This window comes from Scylla paramamosain, unplaced genomic scaffold (assembly GCF_035594125.1).
Source record: "Scylla paramamosain isolate STU-SP2022 unplaced genomic scaffold, ASM3559412v1 Contig47, whole genome shotgun sequence".
Lineage (NCBI taxonomy): Eukaryota > Metazoa > Arthropoda > Malacostraca > Decapoda > Portunidae > Scylla > Scylla paramamosain.
In genome coordinates this window covers 482,501-497,500 of record NW_026973712.1, presented here as the reverse complement: position 1 = coordinate 497,500, position 15,000 = coordinate 482,501, and the positions used below count along the sequence as shown (strand labels likewise).

Sequence of the window (15,000 nt, the reverse complement as noted above, 5' to 3'; positions counted from 1 at the left end):
AGAGAGAGAGAGAGATTTCATCCCTTTTCATATCAAGTTTCAGGCAAATAACATTCTCTCTCTCTCTCTCTCTCTCTCTCTCTCTCCTCTCTCTCTCCTCTCTCTCTCTCTCTCTCTCTCCTCTCCTCCTCTCTCTCTCTGTCTGACAAGTTACCTTGTACCATTTACTTATAAAATGGAAGATAATGAAAAAATTTATCAATAAAGAATGACAGGTATGATGTCTCTGTTGTGATAAAAGAGGTGGATCCTGTAAATCATTTTGCGAGTCCTCACTGATGTCTTTGCTTTCTTCAGTTTGTTCTTCTAAATATTCAGTGTCAGTGTCTTCAAACTCAGAAGCAGTGGTAAATACATATGTTGTGTCCTGCTCCATGGTGAGTTATGATCTGAGATCCTTGGCTCTTATCAGGCTGTCTCTTACCACTCATCATGGTGCTTTCCACCCGGCGAGTGCTTTCCACCCGGCGGGTCGCTGGGGTTGCCAAGTGTCGGCCGGAGAAAAGGAAAATACCTTAGTTACCGCTAAATTTCCAGAGCTAGTGACAACACTACATGTGGAAACATGCCAGACACTTCCACTCACACCATCTGACTCGAGAAACCGCGCTTGGACCTCAAAATTGAGGCGCGAAAATTCTTGATTACCGGTATGATCGCCGTCGTTACGGACGCATTTTTGCAATCGTATATATACGATTGCCGGAAGGAAAGGGTTAAAAGGCCAGTCACACACGTCTATATGGTCTATGTACACGCAGCCAGTCACTCGCAAATCCAAACATTTGTATAAATTCGTGTGTTTAAAAATGAGACAGGCTGGGATGGTACTGTACGAAAACTATATATATTGTGAAATGTAGAGAGAGAGAGAGAGAGAGAGAGAGAGAGAGAGAGAGAGAGAGAGAGAGAGAGAGAGAGAGAGAGAGAGAGGAGAGAGAGAGAGAGAGATTATGTGAGCATGAATTGGTTGGTGTTACAAAGAGAGAGCAAGTTGTGTAATGTGGGACAGACGTGAGGTGGGCGTGAATGGAAGAGATGTTAGTTGATCAAACCAAGTATTAAAACTGATGACAGATCTGTGCACACTGCACTGCCTGGCTGGATTGTGGTGGCCACACTAACGCTGCTACAGGATGTCATTAAGACTGCACTGGGTGAAAGAGAGATACTGCAATTAAGTACAGTTATGGAGAGTTGGTGAAAAGTTATGGACACCACACACACACACACACCACACACACACACACACACACACACACACACACACACACACACACACTACCACACACACACAAAATAGTTAAACAAACAGATAAACTAGACAGAGGTACAGCAAACAAATGAAGCAATCGAAAGTAACAGCCACTTATAAGGGAAACAACAACACGTCATGCATTGCAATAACACTTGATAGAGGAAAATAGAAAAAAAAAAAGTTCCAAAAACATGAAAGTAAACTCATCGAACTAATTTCTCGGCTGGAGTGAATGGAGGGAATGAAAGGGAACACTATTACACCACCAATAACTTTCCTTTTCTTTTTTGTCAACTATTGGCATTACATACTCGTACAAGAAAAGTTTGATGATGATGATGAGAGAGAGAGAGAGAGAGAGAGAGAGAGAGAGAGAGAGAGAGAGAGAGAGAGAGAGAGAGAGAGAGAGGGAGATGCATTACCACTGTGTTAACGATAACATGAAACAACAATTTTGGTCGCCTTCTGTGTTCACCTTTAACACGATGGCTTTACCTGGCCACGACCTTCCCACCTGAGCTGAAACAGGCAGGTAATGAACGCACAATTGTCCAGCGAGAGGGTGACGAGTAAATGAGCTCCAAACTGTTAGTGGAGGGAGGGGCGGCTGTAGATTAGAACGAGGAGGGTAGGGGAGTGGTATGGGGAAGAGGAGAGGAGTGGTTTGATTGTATCACATCAAAGCTAATCGGGAAGTCAATAACATGCAATGGTTTGAAAATATCCACGGTTTTTCTCTTTGCCTTTTGCTTTCAGCTTTTATTTGCTTTATTTCGGTAATTCAGTTCAGAGGAGACTGTGGATCTTTGTGTGTGTGCGTGTGTGTGTGTGTGTGTGTGTGTGTGTGTGTGTGTGTGTGTGCGCGCCTTAGCTATACCACGCAATTTAAAACAACACACTTGTTCGCGTTCTATTTCGGCGGTCCAATTTGCGTATCGCCGCCTCTGCAACTTGAATGAGTCGGAACCCAATACGTTTCCGCCTCGCTTTCATCGGCTTGCGCCCCAAGAGCGCCGCGCAGTGTTACGAAGGAAGGTCACGCGTCGCCTGCCTGCACGAGGCGGAGTAGCGGCGTTCACACCTCACTACGCACGTGCATGAATGCCACCATTGCCTGTCCAGATAGATGCATCAATACCCAAATTTTTGTCCGCCAACAGGTATGAGTTAGTGATGAGCAAAAGTTGTGTTTTTATTTTAGCCTCTGGTCTGACCCGCGCCCTGCTGAAGCGTGAAAGAGCCACAGGACCAATGCGGAAAGGCCGCCGCTCCCCTGGTCTGTGCCCTGCCAGAGCGTGACGGAAGGCAGAGAGCCGCCTTGCTCACTCTGCTGGCCCGTGACCGCGACATCTCGAGCCTTTCTCCAATAACGGTCACTGCAGCAGCGCGATGCTGAATGGTGTCTCAGAAACAAACAAGACAGACACGGGTGGATTTGAAGTTTCCCAAGACGAGACGCTACACGGAATGGATTTAATCTCCGCAAGAGAAGCAGCAGGATCAATACACTCTCAATGTACCGATGTACGCGCACACTATGCAGTTCCTTGCCAGCACGAGGAACCTAACACTGAATTACTGCATCTCTTCCACTCCAGTATGAAGGAATCTATGCACAGCCAGGCGAGGTAGCGATGCAGTCTATCCACAGCCAGGCCAGGCGAGGCAGCGATGTAGTCTGTTCACAGCCAGGACAGGCGAGGCAGCGATGCATTCTGTCTACAGCCAGGCCAAGCGAGGCAGCGATGCAGTCTGTCTACAGCCAGGCCAGGCGAGGCAGCGATGCAGTCTCGCGTGTATCAGGCTTCATATTCCCCTTGCCTGGGTCTCGCCGTCACCTCAAAGATTAAACCGATTCTCTCCACCATTTCAGGGAGGCGCTGGCTCAGTCTTCTGATCGTGCAGTCACGCCGATTCGCCGCCACTCTTACTCAGCCGCCCCTCGCATCCCTCAGCCCGGCGACCCCCGTCCCCCCTACGTCACCCCACAACCAATCTTCCAGTTTGGGAAATATGCAGAATGATACGTGTTTCAAAACGTGAATAATAAAGAAACGCGAATATACGCCAATGCATATATTTTTGAATTTCAGAGTGTACTTCTGTAATATTTCTGATGATATACGAGGAAAAATATCTACGTATAAATAAACAACAATACTGACAAAAAGATAGACGTATTTTTTTTTTTTTTTGTACGTGGGAAAAATGAATGAATAAAATAAAACAAAATCCTGATGAAAACACGGCTTAATATTGGTGATAGAGATGCAGGCAAAAATATAAAAATGAAGCTTATGTGAGGTAGAGAGTGTAACGTGACGGACGCGGCTCACTCATTGCAAAGCCAGGGAAAAAATAAATATTTACACTTCGAATTTCGCCATATCTGTTGACTCTGTTACTGTCACCACCACCATTACTACTACTACTACTACTACTACTACTACTCTCTCTCTCTCTCTCTCTCTCTCTCTCTCTCTCTCTCTCTCTCTCTCTCTCTCTCTCTGCTACATGCCGAACAATAAATAACTAAAAGAGTGAAAAACAGTATATTGATTGCAAAGGGCGAGGCAGGTGAGGAGTGAAGGTGAGGAACAGGTGAGCACTGATTACAGATTACTTGTCTGGAATGAGTTATACTGGTGAAGATTGTCCCCTGCTCCTTCTCTTCCTCCTCCTCATCATCATCATCATCTTTCTCGTCGTCATCATCATCATCACCACCATCATCATTTTATCTTCCTCTTTTCCGCGTCCTAGTCCTGATTTTTCCCTTCCCTTCTCCTGCTTCTCTTCGTCGCTGTTTTTCTTCATTTTTTTTTTTCTCCTTTCTTCTATTTTGCCGTTCTATTTTTTTTCTTGCTAATTTTTTTTTCCACTTTTTGCTCTCATATTACACCAGTTTCTTTCTCTTCCTCCTCCTCCTCCTCCTCCTCCTCCTCCTCCTCCTCCTCTTCCTCCTCCTCCTCCTCCTCCTATCCTTTCTCTAATACAGGCAGTTAGTGAGAGTTAGTGAAATCAAACCACGCAACAACAACGTGGACGTCAGCTGCTGTTTGTAATCCTTCCTGATCCTTCAAAATCCCTTGTAATTCTTCTCCTCCTCTTCATCTTTCTCCTCCTCCTCCTCCTCCTCCTCCCCCTCCACCTCCTTTTCATCTTCATCTTCTTCCTCCTCCTGCTCCTCCTATTACTACAACTACTATTTATCACAATCCGCGACCTCCTCTTCTTTCTTTTCTTCTTCTTTTTCATTTACCTGATCCTTGTCGTTTTTCTCTTCCTGTGCTGCCACCACCACCACCACAACCACCACCACTACTACCACTACTGCTATAACGTTACTCCTACCTACCCTCTCCCCGTAGCAAAGAGCAGACGGTATTTGTAATCATGATAAGGCTCCTCAGTAGTGTAGCGCCGCTCATACCGCGATGCTCTTATGTTTCTAAATGCCGGATGTATTGGGTATCTGATTTTTGCTATTGTTGTTGTTGCTGTTGTTGTTGTTGGTGGTGGTGGTGGTGGTGGTGGTGGTATTGTCATCATCAATATCATTACTGGTGAAAGCTTTGCATGACAGCGAGGGATGGTCCGGCTTGTCTCCGAAACTGTCGACGAGAGAGCAGACAAAGCCATTTAGATATTACCATTACGTAATGAAGGTGAGGTCTATGAATAATTATGGAGATATATTATTAAGTAAAGTAGATAGAAATGAAGCCTGATGCTATGAGACCTTTTTTTTTTCATTTTCGCGTGAATGAAAAAAATAATCAAAAAAGTTGCTTCATTTACTGTATTGCCGCACTCCTACGTGAATTGATTTAATTAATATTGCTTTTGAAAAATAATAAGTAATCATAATAGAATATTGTGAGACCCTCGGATATACGACAGGAAAACAATGAGGGACAAGATTACTGCCATTCATCTCCTTCTCTCGTGTGTATCGTTCTTTCTGCACTCAGGTAAATACTCTCTCTCTCTCTCTCTCTCTCTCTCTCTCTCTCTCTCTCTCTCTCTCTCTCTCTCTCTCTCTCTCTCAATTTCTTTTTTTCTTTTTTCTTTTTCTAATTCTTGAAATATCACAAAGTTTTCATTTGATAGGAAGTTATCATGAAAGTTTAACGAAAGACAAAAAAAAAAAAAAAAAAAAACCGCACCTTGAATTAGGGTTAAAAATGCAATGGTGAGCGAACATGGCTTGCGTGACGTCACCTGGAGCCATTGGTTGCAAGTTTAGCCATTACTATTGCATGGGAGCCTGTCATTACCTCACCGACAATGCTTTCCCACAAGGCTTCCTTTAACTGTTTCGGCAGCTAACGACAGTATGACGCTTGTTACCTTATTACTACTACTACTACTACTACTGCTACTATTACTATCATTATTAGCCTCTCTCCTTCCCACCCACATGTCAAGAAACACTTACAAAATCGTATCAAAAACATGAAAACAGCTTAAAAATAATATATTGTTTGTGTAATGGACTTGTTGGATATCACGACCACAAAACATTCGTAACACTCCCTTAAAATGCCTGAACAACATTTGTCATTGCAATAAAAAAAGAAAGGTTATTTTGCTCTCAGTGGTCAGAACGCTCAATGCAGAGAGAGAGAGAGAGAGAGAGAGAGAGAGAGAGAGAGAGAGAGAGAGGAGAGAGAGAGAGAGAGAGAGAGAGAGCAAAAGAATATTATGAAGGAGAGATGTGAAGGGTAGATGGAAGCCCTGAGTAGGCAGGGATAGGGAGTGACGGGATTATGAACGAGTTAGGCAAGTTGGAGCAGGTTGTACAATTGCAAAGATCACACTCAATGTCATGATGAAATGTGACACTATTTTTGTGTGCTAGCGTGATTCTAGTACTCACCAGTGCATGACGCTTCGTCTATCCCTGAACACTGGTACACTCTCCCCTTCGTCAGGATCACGGCACGTCAACACTTCGAGCAAGAAAACACAAGAATACTTTGCGCAATCTGCTACGCACAGCAGCCTCTTCCCGCCATCGGCGTACGATAATATTAAATGTCATTCATAATCATTCGTCTTTTCACATTTATATATCATGAAATTGTGTTTTCTTTTTCTCCTTTTTTTAACAAAACAATAAGAAGGATATAGCTGAAAGATCCATAAGAAAAACAAGAAAAAAAAGGAAATGAGATTACTAATGGAGGATCATCTCGACATTTTGAACATTTTCTTGGCTTGTCAATACAGTATGAAGGTAAAATCAAAATAAGACTGATTAGGAAAATAAAAGGAAAAAATAAATGCACAAAAAAAAAACATAATGCAAACAAAATTATGTAATAGGAATGGATGGGTAACTTATAGCAAATGCTCGTTTAGCCTAATCAGTAAAACAATTAGTGTGGGTCACTAATATGGTCTTTATTTACAATTTATATGTAATATTTTCATCACAAAAAATATTTGTATTCATATTCAGCAAAAAAATAGTCAATCATCACTGTTTAGAGAAAAATATACATATATATAGATAGATATAACAGAGAGCGGCTAGCTGCCTTGCGGTTGCCAGTTTTGTCTTTTAAGGTTTGTGAGAGGTACGTGTCTACGTATTCGTGTCGGTCAGTGGACAGTGACATATATTGAAGACCACGGGAGTTAGGAAGCTAGCAGTGGGTGTAAGTGACGAGGCGTTGAGCAGCTCGGTGAGTACTGAACAGGGAAGCTTAATTGGTACAGAGTATGCATTTGTTCCAAGTGTTGTGTTCAAAGTTAACTAGCTGTCCCCTTGTTTCCCTGTCACCTGTGCTCATAATAGCATGTTGTGTTCCTAGCTGTCGTGCGAACTGCGGATGCTCAAAGGAGTGTTGATAAACATATATGTGCGCTGCTGAAGACTTAGTTGAATGATTAGCCACAAATAGCGATGAAACAGATTATGTAAACCAGTAGTTCACAAACTTTTTTTTTTTTCGTCTTTTCCCCTTTCAACCAGTTCACCTGTTAGGATTTCCTCCTTCATAGAGTGAAAAGGAAATGTAAAAACTCGTACAAAGTCATTACTAAAGGCAATCCTAGCATAAATTTTGATTTGTATTTATATATAGTACTTCAACAAAACTTAACAACCATATTATGAGTTTTTTTTTTTTTTTTTTTTCTGTCGGCCAATAGCTGGTAGTTTTTATTTCCCTCAATAGATTTTCCCCCTGAAATCCTAAAATTTCCCCCAGGTTGGAAAATAGTGCTGTAAAGTATTAACAACAGTCCGGCTTTTGTTCGTAAACAAAGAGCAGACAGCTTCGAACACGCACACACGCAGATGTGTACACAGAGGATAGACTTTGGAACAAGTGCAGTGGTGGTGGTGGTGGTGGTGGTGCAAGAGACGAATTCCACGCTGTTGTCTCACTGTAAAGGGGAAATTGTGGCACTGCGTGATATGTATGCAGTGTTCAAAAGTATTATACTTAATAACCCATTTCGTTTTGAATATGTTTATTTCATACTGCATGTATTTTTGCATAATTTCATAAATTTTGATGGAGATGCATTGCTTACTTATTCATAAAGTCTGAGTGGATTCAATCAACTCAGTTCAATTCATTCTAAAAACACACAAAAAACACACACAGAGACACACACCAGTCAGCGCGGGGTGGTCCACTAAGCAGGGTGGATGCTAACGTGCAATGCAATTTCGTGGGTCCAGGGCGAATACTGGTTAGCACGTTAGTCAGATTGAGCTAAATAGTGCAGCTGTTTTTATAAGATTACAGACTGGAACTGCAAAGTGGTTGGAGGTGACAGGTGAAGAGATGTGGGACGGGGACAGGTGTGGGCAGCTGGCTTTGAGAGGATACAGGAGATTAAGGAATGCAAATCATGAGATGAAATATCCGTCGGTGTGAGTGGAAAAGGTAGGAAGCCGCTTTATTGATTAACTGAGACACGGCAGGAAGACAGGTTAAAGTATTAAGTCGCGGGAGGAATCACTCTTGACAGAAAGCACTACGAGTATATTAAAGCTATAGGCTCAACTCATGATGCTAAGTCACTTCGCGCCTCCATCAAAGTGCAGTTTTGATCAGCATTGTTTCGTCATTACTGGGCGGAGGTGGGCGAAGACTGTAATCCATGTCTGTGCTGAGTGAAAGCCCCGCCCACACTCAATTTGGTCCTGTCACCTGTCACCTCTCTCTCTCCATTACTTGCTTTGTATACTGAGTTGTTGCAGGGAAGCCAAAACGTAGGTAGTGTTCTGTCACACAAAATATATGTATCTAAGACCTACATCAGTCAGAGGAACCAGAACAACGCGGCGCAAAATCATTTCATTAAACTTGAGAGGCCAAACCAGATTTTAAAATTAAAACATTTTTTTTTTTTTCGTTCAGGTAGTTCCAATTCCTAATCATGTATAAGTTATATTTTTAATAAACATTATTAACTGAGTGTAACAAGCATGGCGAAGCGTTCCCGCGGTGTTATTATTACTGGAACTGTTCCAGGCCAATGTACGGCTCGTTGTGCGCCACCATTTGCTGTCTCATTTGTAGATATGAATTTGTTGTCTGTAATATCTTATTATTTACTGTGCAGCAACCTCTGGCAACTTGTTAACTGTGTATATATGAAACACTCATTATGATACTTACTTATTATTAGGTTTAGGGGAAGCATAGTTACTAGTGAAATGTATACGTATTAAAAGTTTGTGTGTGTGTGTGTGTGTGTGTGTGTGTGTGTGTGTGTGTGTGTGTGTGTGTGTGTTTTAGCACTCAGTGAGATAACAAGACCTTTCCTGCATCGTGGGATATATTCATCAATCCAAAGGATCATTCAGCAGACACCGACTGACCCACAGGAAAACTGGCTTATAAAAAGCATCGCCGCTTGCATAATACAGATAATTAAGTAACATTTTAGCTTGTTAGTATAAAGGTGGCACAAGTGAGGAGGGATAGTGGGAGCTAATGACTTTGGAAAACAGAAAAAAAAAAAGATGAAAAAGCAAGATATTGATTGCAGTGGATGCGGGTGGCTGTCGTGGGCACCACATCCCGCAATTTCATCCCAGTGGTATTGCAGTACAGTTTGCTCTGAAGCAATATTTGCACCAAGTAAAAACTAAAGGTGCTGCGTAAAGGTGACGAAGTTCCCACAAGTAACTCAATGTAGAATAGTTTCACTAGAAGAATCTGTGGTTTTCTGGGTGAACAGCTATTATTTAGAAATGTAAAGTTATACTTACATTTCACGTTGACTCTTGCGACGGCCGCTTGTGTCCACGCCGCCAGCAGCAGCCAGGGTGCTAGTCCGCCCAGCCCAGGTAGACTTGGCAGACCGTCCGTTGCCGCCCGTCTGCATGCTGCCACCAAAGCCGTCATGGCTTTCCTGCACGCCTTGTAAGGCACCACCTCCAACACCGCCGCCGCCGCCACCCGCCGGCACTAGTCACTGACTGCTGCTGCCACACACCACACACCCACCTTTGGCCGCCCTTACTAATGCCCGGCGTGTTCAGTATTCAGGGCGGGAAATGTCAAACCGCGGCATAAACTTTTCTGTTTCACCACACCAGTTCTTGTGTTTCCAAGCTTACGACAACTGAGTGAGTGTATGGCTGAGTGAAAGAGACGTCACAAAGTTCTCACCTGCCTGTTTGCTCTTCCCTGACCTCCTCCTCACTCTCGCTCTCTCTGCTTCTCCCCAGCTACCGTCCATATCTCCCTCAGTAGTCACAAGCACTCATCCCTGAAGCACCTCTCCCTCTCCCTGTCCCTGCCGTCCCTGTGCCTTGCCCTCCTCACTGCAGGGCACTCGTTTCCCTCCTCATCCCTTGTCACAGCAGCGTTAAAGAGAAAGGCGAGTCTCTCTCTCTCTCTCTCTCTCTCTCTCTCTCTCTCTCTCTCTCTCTCTCTCTCTCTCTCTCTCTCTCTCTCTCTCTCTCTCTCGTACCCCCGGGCCTCATCGTTACCGTTCACCTTTGCCTTGCACTTGATCCGGTTTACCATCCAACTCTAATTCATTTTTATTCTATTATTTTTTTCAGCTTCTCTTCCCCATCCATCTCTTCCGTATCTATTAACCTCACCCTCCCTTCCGGTGAGGCCCACAGCAATGATCTACAGTGCATCTCTCTTATCACCAACGAGGATTAGTCCTAAGACCTTCCTGTTTTCTCACGCTCACTGTTTATTTTATATTGTTAGGAAGGTATATCTGCATGTGTATATATGTATTACTCTTGTGCGTGTGTATGTGTGGTGTGTTACGTGATATATCCTCCCTTAAGTCTTGTATGTGTGTGGTGCTATCAGTGTGTGTGTGTGTGTGTGTGTGTGTGTGTGTGTGTGTGTGTGTGTGTCAGTGTGTCGTGGCCATCATCACCACCAGTATTAATACATCCCCGAGCCTTGCACAGCACAGCACAGCACAGCACAGCACGGCAATGCCAACAACATTGAGGGTCTTGTGCACAACCTGGAAGAAAAAACAGAGAGGGGAATTAATTAAAAAAAAAAAGTAAAGGGTGATTCTTCATTTGGCATGATAAAACAACATTGAAAAGGAATTCTGAAAACTTACTGAAGGAAATGGGGAGTAAAGTGTTATCCCTGTTAGTGTATGTGTGTGTGTGTGTGTGTGTTCAGGAATTGAAGCATAGCAGGAGATTGATTGAAATTTTATTGTGTGTTGTGTGCTATGCGAGTATTTGGGGGATGGGGGAAGGTGGTGGTGGTGGTGATGGTGGTGGTTGTGATGGAGCACTTCCTAGTCGACACCGCCGTGCTCTTTGTTATAATACATATATAAATCTCTATAGTATTGAATGTACCTATGTATGCAGCTTAAGTGCGTCTTTATGTACACGTGTCGGCTATTGATTCAATGATTCTTTACTAATTTATTCAATCTTTTTCCTCGAATCATCGCCAGAAAACAAAGGTGTAAATTTCACCTTCCGGTTTCTGTCACTCCCTCTGCCACAGTGAATGTCACACACACACACACACACACACACACACACACACACACACACACACACTGTCGTCAGAGAGAGAGAGAGAGAGAGAGAGAGAGAGAGAGAGAGAGAGAGAGAGAGAGGTGACTTTTTTTACTTTTTTTTTTTTTCTTGAGTACAACAAAAACTCATGTGGATTTTACAAGTGGTTCAGTAAGTCAGTTAGTTGAGAGTGGTGTTGCTTTGGCGTGTTTCTTGCTAACAGCTATTCTCATACAGCAGGAGGATAATGTAAAAAATTATGCACATTACAGAAGCAAATAGCGGCATATGCTTTAGTGAATCTGCATAAAAGTCGCGTTGTAGTCTCTTATGAGCGGAGGGAAATCGTGAAAGAGAAGCATGACGTGCCGCTCTTTTTAGCAGCTAGGCAACAAAGCAGTGTAGCAGACACCGGCGCTTTGCCAGCACGGACCTGCGCTGCTGACAGAGAGAGACCAGCGAGAACTTAATTACAAGTAGCTTTCGGCTGCTCAGCTCGGCCTGCAACACACACCCACACGCAGAAAGGTGGGGAGGGGTTCTGCTATAAAGAGGGAAGGGTCTGGGATGAACATGTATCTGTAGTAAATTTTGGTCATCGAGGCGTATTATCGTGTTTTACCCTTGATGAGGATCCATTTTGCCTGCCGGGGAGTGTGAACGCGGGGGGGCGGGTGTCGGGGTGACGCGGGAGGTTGTATGGCATGGGGCGGGGGTTGTTTGATGTCTGGAGTTAAGGGTGCTCACTTCCACTCGTTACAACTCTCCCGTAACCCCTCGACTTCCGAATACGACGAGGCTTGCCGTTAAATGTCGTAACACTGCGATGCTTTACAGTAAGTGCACAGTGGGCGTGCTATAAAGTTAGTCAGCTCCAGCCTAAAAGCCAAGTATACGATGTTTGGATGTACAGGGGCACGCTGTCCACTACTCGTAATCGCCGCTGCAGACACAGGCAAAAGTTTATTCTTGGTGTGCATCCAAAGGTCTGGGTTACAAACGCTGGCGTGCGTATGCCGCGGTATAGTTTTTACGCCTGTTGTTTGATGTGTCAGGCGCCAGATGAATGGTAAAGTCGGGTAATCGAGGCAAGAGCGTTCAGGCATCGCTACTGGTTCACCAGTTTTTTTTTTTTTTCTCATGTCGCTGTGCCGTTTAAAACTATCTACAAACTACCCATCCGCGTGCACTCTTGCACTCCGTGTGAAGCACTCACTACACATTCAGTGCAGCAATTCAACTAAACGATGTACATGGGCCTCCATCTCTCTCTTCCACACACACACACACACACACACACACACACACACACACACACACACACACCACACACACACACACACACACGGCCAGACTGACACACTTGACGCCTGCGAGTGATGTGCTACACAGGGTTGGCGTGTGGGTTGTGTAGTGGTCGCCTCAAGCGCCAACCTGCTCACTTTTCATCAGGTGTTTTCATTACGTGGATGGCTTGTGTGGCTGGTGAAGGAGCGAACTGTCGCGGACCTGTCAGCTAGTGAATGACTCTCACGGCACTCAAGAGGCGGTAAATGTGGTTCCCTTCTCGGCAGTGGAGGGACGAGTGTTCCCTCATTCCGCCAACTGTAGCAGTGGTACATTGCACTGTGTGTCCTGGAGTACGCTGAGGATGCCTCATTCTAAGTATTGATATAAATGTCTTTTGTCTTCAAGTGGTCAAATGAAATTTTGTCTTAAACTGTTGTACAGCCATTAATTATAAGAGCAATAACCGGTGTTGGGGAAGCGTCAGGGAGTTAGTTCTCCCTCTGCCGTGACCCACGCGTTCACTTTGTCGCTGTCGGATGACAGGCGACACCCGCTCTGGAGTACATCCTTTCTTTTCTCATCATTCCTGGTGTATCCTCTCACATCCCTACTTAAAATTACTAAACCACAGCCCTGCAGACTTCACCTCATAGGCTGCAGCTTACGTTATGCCAAGCGGTGGTCATTCACACGTCAGACTGGTCACGTGAGCCATGTCATGGATGAGTGTGGCCTTCCCCTTCTTCTCTACAAATAGTCAAGTAGCTACAGTTGTTTCCCGGGCGATGCAAACGTTAACAAAGCGCTATCAATCGTGTAGGCAATTATTTCATTTCTTTTTTTCACACATCATGCATGACTCAACTTTTTCAAGAGGCTAATGACTCGCACCGCCGTCTGGTGTCTGGCGAGCGGAGGCCACCCGTCTTGTGCTCAGCTTGGCACCGGACTCCCTCGCTGTAAAGCTGATGTCCCCGTCCAGTGTAACCCTTGCCTCTAAGCGGAGTGTCATAAATGTCAGCTGAGGCTTTGTAATGATTACAGCTCGCTAGTTGGCTTGCTGCAAGAGTTACTGTGCAGTACACACTGGCAGCAGTAGCAATTCTTGCAGTGTCGCTATCGAACGTGCTATAGAGGAACAATTAGCCAGTGGCTCCGGGCAGTGAGCCTGACAGGCTGCAACGTGCGGCCTTCACTCCGATGCTTGTCCCTCACCACAACGGAGTGGCGTTGAAGATGAATTTGCTAATAGCTCTGATTTCAGTGGTGCGTGCAGCCTCCTTGGATATAGGAATTGGTTATGACTCTGCGCCTAAGTAGTGCACACTACAGGAAGAACACCTCGGCCATGCTCTCGCCAAGCTACGCCCAACTTGCCTGCTGTATCACAGCGCATCGCTCCCAAGCGCTGTGCCACGCTTATCTATATACCTGTTGCTTTCTTAAGCTCTTGAAAATAAACTTACTAATAACTGGAGATGAAAAAGTAAATAATTCCATCATCAAGCAATACAGAATAACCAGAAGTGCAAATTTTCTGTCTATTTAATGGGCGTGAATCACACTGAGTTGAAACTAATAAAAGATGCATGGAGAGGCGCACGCAGAGTGACAAGTCCGGGAAGATGCAATAAAGTGCAGAGATGAGGCCAGGAGATTTTATGAACTAAGCTGGCACACACACACACACACACATACACACACACACACACACACACACACACACACACACACACACACACACACACACACACACACACACACACACACACAGCAGCAGCAGCGGCAGCAGCAGCAGCAGCAAACACCCCACAGCCTATGTTTACACCACACACTCCGTCGCTTTCTCCTCCCTTCATTCACTCTTATTTCCTTCCCCTTGTCATAATTCTTCTTCCTCCCGCCTCTTACATCCTCCTGTCCCTCTCAGCCACTCACTTACTTCATTCCTCCCGTCCGGTTGCATTCTGCCACGCCAAAAGAGGTTTTCACGTTCATTCTCCTCCCCTTCCTCGCACTACTCTTTTCCCAACATCCTCCTTCCCTAACTCTCCTCACCACACACGTGCCCTCCATCCCTGCCTCTCCATCTCTCCCCTCCTCACCCCCTCACTCTCACTCCCTCGCCTCCTCACTCAGGCCCCGCTACACTGCAACAACGATAAATATTCACGTTCTCTTCCCATCCTCTCCTCACATGCACTTCGTTCTTTCCGCTCCCTATCATCCGTCTCCCTCTCTCTCTCTCTCTCTCTCTCTCTCTCTCTCTCTCTCTCTCTCTCTCTCTCTCTCTCTCTCTCTCCCATCCTTTCCTTCCTTCACAACCCCTAAAATTTTCGCCACCCCACCCCGAGCCATACCGCCTCGCGCCTCCCCGCCTCGCCCAGCGCCGCCACGCCCCGCCTCACTCATTTGTCATAACTTTTATCATCGTCGGTAGAGTTCACGGTCAGTC

The 15,000-nt window shown here is 44.9% G+C and overlaps 1 protein-coding gene and 1 long non-coding RNA gene across 6 annotated transcripts in view; one reads left to right on the top strand and one right to left on the bottom strand.

Annotated features, from left to right (window-relative positions):
- LOC135098150 (GTP-binding protein 10-like) overlaps window positions 1-10,753 on the bottom strand; it is a 187,094-nt gene extending 176,341 nt beyond the window's left edge. For 3 of the 5 annotated variants that reach the window (XM_064000370.1, XM_064000371.1, XM_064000372.1), the window contains exon 1: window positions 9,501-10,753. The gene's annotated coding sequence lies outside the window, so the exon portion shown is untranslated. The remainder of the gene's footprint in view (window positions 1-9,500) is intronic. The other 2 variants (XM_064000375.1, XM_064000374.1) reach the window with 2 other exon arrangements.
- Window positions 6,816-15,000, top strand: part of LOC135098151 (uncharacterized) — a 41,475-nt gene continuing 33,290 nt past the window's right edge. The window contains exon 1 of the long non-coding RNA XR_010266617.1: window positions 6,816-6,951. This is a non-coding gene — a long non-coding RNA (uncharacterized LOC135098151). The remainder of the gene's footprint in view (window positions 6,952-15,000) is intronic.